The following is a 7,001-nucleotide window of genomic DNA, read 5'->3' as shown; positions in this document are numbered from 1 at the left end:
GTAAGGGAAATGCAGATAAAAACAACAATGAGGTACCACCTAACCCCAGTCAAAATGTCTAAGATTAAAAAAAAAAAAACAAAAAATGTTAAGTGTTGATGGGGATGTGGTGAAAGGGGGACTCTTTTACACTGCTGGTGGAAATGTAAATTGGTCCAACCACTGTGGAGAATAATTTGGAGATTCCTCAAAAATCTACAAATAGATCTACCATATGATCCAGTAATCCCAATCCTTGGTATCTACCCAAAGGGCAGAAGAATTCTTCATTGGAAAAGTGCTTGCTCATAGATATTTATTGCGGCACTATTCATGATTGCAAAGTCATGGAACCAACCCAAATGCCCCCGTATGGAGGAATGGATTGAAAAACTGTGGCACATATACTCTATGGAATAATACTCAGCCATAAAAACCAAAAAACCCTGGCTTTTGACAGAAAGTGGAAAAATATGGAAGATTTACTGCTGAATGAGGCAAGCCAGGCTATGAAGGAGAGACATTGTATGTCCCCACTTAAAATATACCGAATGTCTGCACTCTGTCTGAAACTGATTGACTAACGGTTCTACAAACATAAGAGATGGGTGTGACTGTCAGATGAGGTGTATGTGGAGGAGTGGGGCCTAACAAAGGACATTTGGAGAAGGGATACAGCGGTAAAACATTGACGGGATAGGGAAGTGTGGTGTCATCGGTTGAAGATATTTTGATCAATAGGACTGGGAAGAAATGTTGAAATGCTCACATTGTAAGCTAAACAATGCGATTGAATGTATATACAAAAAAAGAAATGAATTAAATAAAAACATTATTAAAAATAAAAGTAGAAAAATATATCCTAGAAACCCACAACAAATATCATGCTTAATTATTAATCATTGGAATCATTTTGTATAAGTCAGGAATAAGAGAAGAACATCTACTATTTTCTTCATTACTATTACTACTTAACACTCTGTCAGATATCCTGGATACCATAATAAAATCTGAAAAAGGAAAAAGGATTAAAACATATAAGAAGATGAGGGAACCAGCAGTTAGCGTAATGGCTATGTCGCTGGACTCCCACGTAGTCGATCGCGGTTCATGTCCCGGACCCGGTGGCTTAAAACTCACGCCGGGCGCGTGTGCGTGCGTGCCCAAGATCCCGAGAGGAGAATGGAGGAGAAGGGATTGCGGCGTGACCATCCCCCCTGGGGGGTGATTTCTCGCTTTCTGTCTCTATGTCTCTCTCTGTCTGTCTGGCGAGCGCACGCGCCCTACAGTGAAAATTTCTCCAAAAAAAAAAAAAAAAAAACATATAAGAAGATGAGATAAATTTATCATCATTTCAGAATAACATGATTTTTCTATTTAGCAACTCCAATATGATCAACAGAAAAACTAGTAGGTCTTTTAATTGGTTTCATTAAACAAAGTCAACACACAAATTTAAATAATAAATGTCATGGAAATAACCAGGTTTGTAATAAACAAAATTTGTTAAATATCTAGCGACAAACATAATATAAAATGTGTAAAAACTACCTAAAGAAAAACTCATAATAAAGGAATAAAAAAAAGACCATAAAATTGACAAAATATACTTTTTCCGTTGTAGGAGGGTTCCATATTATACAAATATCAACTTTCTGATATACAAATAAATAAAGTATAAATCAACACTATATTGTTATTTTGTTCTTATCATTGGAACACTGACTTAAAAATTGATCTAGAAAAATTAGGTAGTATAATTTCCAGAAAAAAAAAAAGAGAGAGAAAAATGACTTTCATTCGTTACCATACTTCAAAATATTGGAAATTTAAATAATTGGAACCATTTGGTACTGGCTCAAGTATTGATGTGTAGTTGAATGAAATATTACAGGGTTTAGAAACAGACTGAATATTTATAAAGATTGATTATATGTCAAATGTCATGTCATCTATAAGAGGATGTTCTAATTAGGGGTGTTTGGGGAAATCGCTATTTGTTGAAAAAAATGATCTAAAACTTGAGTTATACGTTACTACTTCCTCAACAAATAAATTCCAAGAAAATTAAGAACCTACGTGTAAAATACAAAATTCCTTGAATACAGGAGGAAAATTGAAGTCTATTTCTCTAACCGTGTGATACTACACAAAACTCAACAAGTGATTAATCTCCCCACTTCAACATGGCATTCCCTTTTGAAAAAACAATGTAATACACTGTAAAGTTATATGTAATCCAATGTAATATAAAGAAGATTATGATGATAATAAAAATAAAAAAAAGAATTTAAAAATGAAAAAACAAACAAATAGAAAAAAACCTATCTTTGATTACAATGTTCTCAGCATGTTAGGAATGTAATAAAATTTCTTTAACATGGTTAGCAAAAAAAAAAAAAAACTCAACAAGCGATAGTATGTTGCAATTTAGTTCCAGTGCACAATACGAAACTTCACTACGACTCCTTTAGTCATACTGGACTATTTAGAATCCGTTGGTCTATTTTTTGCACTATTCCTGAATCTTTTATCTATACAAGATGTGAAACATACATTGGTCACTTGGACACATTTGTTTATTGGATTCTCTAGGTCTTCATTAGATTCTCGAGGTAGTCTAAATGTTGACATATTTCATTATTAAATATATTTTTAAATTACGCTATTTAACATGATAGCACATATGTATACATATGAGAGAAGCAGAGACACAGAGAAAGAAATCATTCACAAGAAAGTTTCTCTGTACCAAGATCCTTTTTTCCCCAGTTCTCTAGCTCCTCAGGATCCAGGAGGGCTGACGTGTGTGTGTTTTCAGTCCATCCTGGGGATATGAACCCATGCTCGGCCATGTGTTTTCTAGCACTGCAGAGTACTGTGTTTCTGCTGTGCCATAATAAACGGGCTGGGGGCGGGAGAGCAGGAGGAGGATTACATTTTTTAAGTATTAACATTGAGCTCAGAAAAGTCTATGTACTTATGCACTATGTACTGAAGTAGATGTACTTATAGTGGCAGGTACAGATTTTCTCAAGTTCTGATTTTTCTTGAAAGCAGTTGTTTTCCTTAAAATAACAGGCTTATTTTGTTCATTTTTGAGAAAGTGGCTACTAAATACCCAAGTCCACATTTTGAGAACAGCTGCTCTAGAGTAACAGCATACTATAAAGCATGGTATGCCCAGGTTACTTTTGTTTCTGCAAATTGAGTTATAAACATATCTAGAGTCAGTTGTTTTTATTCCTAAAGCATTTTACGACTAGTCTAATTATTATTTTAATTAGGTGAGTTAATGAAATATTTATGGGCTGCTGAAATACAAGTGAGTAAAGAAACTCAGTGTTTCTGTGATAATTAAGTTGAATCCTTCAAAGAGGATTTATAAAAGAGAGTTATTAAAAACGATTACTGCTGAATTAAATGTCGAAGCAGCAACTATAAAAAAATAGAAAAGGGTACTAAAATCTAATCCATTCAGATTGTTTCTCAAGTCTAAGAAAATTGTTCCACAATAGATAGTAAAACTGGAAGTAAGAGATGATTTCCTATAAGTCTGGTATATGCCAGAAAGAGGACACTAAATTGTAATCAACAGACCCTTCGTTCAAGAGCAAAGGCTTTATTCTACTATCAAAACGTTGGCTATTGAGAGGCTACTTATTTATTTTTAGTTAGAAAATAAAATTTTCAGCCATCTGTCTGTTTTACAATTCCCACCTTTAATTTTTTTTGACCAAAGATTTACTCCTTTTTCTTGATTTTATCGGGTAAGTAATAAAATAATTTGGGATTAGTATTTGAAATGGTCTCCATCTGGACGATTGCAGGGTAAAAGGAGAGAACAGAACAAAAGTCATATTAAGCTCTAAGCTTTATTTGAGAGTTGTGGTTATTGACTAAATTGAGGCTGCAATAAAAAAGCTTTAATGCACATTTATTTATTTATTTATTTATTTATTTTTATATAAGGTGACCGCTGGAAGATTAAACATATATTTATGGGGGGCCAACAGGTGGCATGGTAGTTAAGTGTTGGACTCCCACATGTTGTCCGTAGTTCAAGTCCCTGACCCATCCTCTTGAGGATCACAGCCAGCGAGTGTGAATGCATGCCCAAAATCCCGAGAGGAGAATGGAGGAGAAGGGATTACAGCATGGCCATCCCTCCTCAGGGATGGTTTCTCACTTTCCCTCCCTCTCTCTGTCTCTCTCCAGAAAGTCCATGCACCCTGTAGCAAAAATCTAATATATACAGATAGAGATATATAGATATAGGTACACACACACAGACATTTATAATTCTTGAGTATATAAAAATAAATAAATTTAAAAAACTCAATCCTAACAAATGAAGGAAAATGATTTAAAAGAAAACAAAAGATAGTTAATGTAAACCTAAGATAATAGCAGGCAATATCATCATGAATCAAATGGTTCAAGTTTTCTAAAAAAGGCACATCGTTCAAAACAAGTTCAAAGAAATGTAGATATAGGCTAGAGACACACCAAAATAAAATGATCTCATGTATAACAGAAATGTTGTGTGTGTATATATATATGTGTCTGTGTGTGTGTGGGTGTGTGTGTGTGTGTGCGTGTGTGTGTGTGTGGGTGTGTGTGTGTGTGTGCGTGTGTGTGTGTGTGGGTGTGTGTGTGTGTGTGCGTGTGTGTGTGTGTGGGTGTGTGTGTGTGTGTGCGTGTGTGTGTGTGTGGGTGTGTGTGTGTGTGTGCGTGTGTGTGTGTGTGGGTGTGTGTGTGTGTGTGCGTGTGTGTGTGTGTGGGTGTGTGTGTGTGTGTGCGTGTGTGTGTGTGTGGGTGTGTGTACCCATTTATTTTAGCCTAAAAAGAAAATGCAATAGACTCTTTTGATAATTGTTATTCCAAAACAAGAGCAAGGGGAGAATATTTTCATCTATTTTAGCACAATTGGATGTTTTTCCATGAGAATCTATTGCTATAATTTAATTGTAGAAAGGAAAAATTTTAGAAGAAAAAGACACTTCCAAAAGCTGACAATTACTCAAAATTTAAACATTATGGTCCTAGAACCCATCACACACACATGCATATGCACACACACACAGTAAGTCAATGATAAGTAAAGAATAAGGATTTAGTTTTAGGAAACGGTAGGACAGGCAGATGGAGCAAAGAAAACTGTAGGCCATCTACTCATATTTAATTTTCGAATAAAAACTATCACTTTCAGTGTAAGTATGTCTTGAATACAGCATGAGACGTACTTACACTAAAATAGTTCTGTTTGTTCATTGTTTTCTTGACCATTATGTATTCTACCTGGCAACCCCATGAGTTCAAGAAATCCAGTAGTAGCCATATGTGAGGTCCATCTCATTGATGTGGGGGTCCGGGGTTCAGACTTCAATACATTGAGGGAAGGAATCTTAGAGAACAAGGCAGCTCATATTCTTCAGTTGGTTCCCAGGGCAGGAAAAGGAAACAGAACTCTAAGTGTGGAAGAAGGAGTTGGGATGGAGGGAACTAACAGGAGAGGAACTTGAAAGCATGTGATAGATCTTAAGGGTAGCACTTGGAGCAAAACTTTGATAAGAAGGAATCAGTAACTCCGAGGACAAGTCAAAGGACGCAAGGGCCATCCCATATGTACAGACTAGCAGTGAAAACTACTCAGGGAACTATTTTGGAGCCTTATTGATAATCCTGGGACAAGAATCTAGACTAAACCAGTAGTAGTGACGGTACTAGGTAAACAGTGCATGTTTGAGTGGATAGATATTGAGTTTTCTTAAGCATTAAAAAAAGAAGTTGTCAGAATAAAATTATTTACAGAGAATTTAGTGGGTATTAACAGAGTAATGTTCTGTTTGTCTGACATTGTGGAAAATAGGTTGTCCCAAATACATAGTGAATTTTCCAGATAAAATGAAATTATTACCTTAAGGGCCACTAACTTCTAATCTGATTTTTTTTCCCTGAAATCCTTTATGAATTTAAGCAAGATCCTTGAAACAAAATGAATTCATGTAGCTCACCTTTTGTTAATGTCTAAGTCACCAGAGATACACAAATTTAAAGCTTTACAGGAGACCATCTAGCAGAAGCCCTTCATTTCACAGGCTCGGATTGTGTTTAAAATGACATGTTGCAAAACACAAATTCATAGTGTTCATCATTTCATGTGCTCCCAACAAATAAGTACATAAAAAAGAGGAAGAGGGAAAACAAAGAGAAAATAAAATTACACCATTAGGAGTTTTGAAATATGGAGTTTTTGTTTTGTTTTGTTTTGTTTTTACTGGTTGATACTCTTGTCAACTCCTTGATATAGACATTAATATTGTAACTCTAAAGAGGAAAATATTGAGTATTAGCTAGTTTTCTTTAACTGGCCTGTATAAGGTCATAAAGATGGTAAGTCTGTCTGTAAGTGCCCATGACATTTCCACCACACTGCTCTACTTTTTTGATACAGTGGTCCTAACATAAACATTATGGCATCAATTAGATCTCCCAGAAGCATGCTACCCTCAGTTTTGAGATGTCTGGGTAAAACTAACTTTGAATGTAATGTGTTTTTTTTGTTGTTATTTATTATGATCATTCTAAAGGTATCTAATCATTTTCTAATTTATGAATGCATCTGAAAAAAATATATCTAGATATTCATCCCCCCTTTATTATTCATTATATAAAGGCACACACACTCACGGTTTACTTTTACCAGACTAAGTTCTTTTCTTTTTTTTTTTTTTTTTTGAGAGGTTTTCTCTATAGGGCACGTGCGCTCGCCAGACAGACTGAGAGAGACATAGAGACAGAAAGCGAGACATCACCCCCCAGGGGAGATGGTCACGCCGCAATCCCTTCTCCTCCATTCTCCTCTCGGGATCTTGGGCACGCACACACACGCGCCTTCCGTGAGTCTTAAGCCACCCGCGGTCAGCTACGTGGGAGTCCAGCGACATAGCCATTACGCTAACTGCTGGTTCCCCAGACTAAGTTCTAAAGATAAAAAGAAATGAAATACACACACACAC

At 35.8% G+C, this 7,001-nt stretch overlaps 1 protein-coding gene across 4 annotated transcripts in view; it reads left to right on the top strand.

Annotated features, from left to right (window-relative positions):
- PIK3C2G (phosphatidylinositol-4-phosphate 3-kinase catalytic subunit type 2 gamma) overlaps positions 1-7,001 on the top strand; it is a 469,433-nt gene that overhangs the window by 89,927 nt on the left and 372,505 nt on the right. The window lies entirely within an intron of this gene.

The sequence above is a fragment of the Tupaia chinensis genome, unplaced genomic scaffold (genome assembly GCF_000334495.1).
Source record: "Tupaia chinensis unplaced genomic scaffold, TupChi_1.0 Scaffold144702_1, whole genome shotgun sequence".
In the NCBI taxonomy this organism is placed as follows: domain Eukaryota; kingdom Metazoa; phylum Chordata; class Mammalia; order Scandentia; family Tupaiidae; genus Tupaia; species Tupaia belangeri.
The sequence above is the reverse complement of the archived record's forward strand: the minus strand, read 5'-3'. Positions and strand labels throughout refer to the sequence as shown.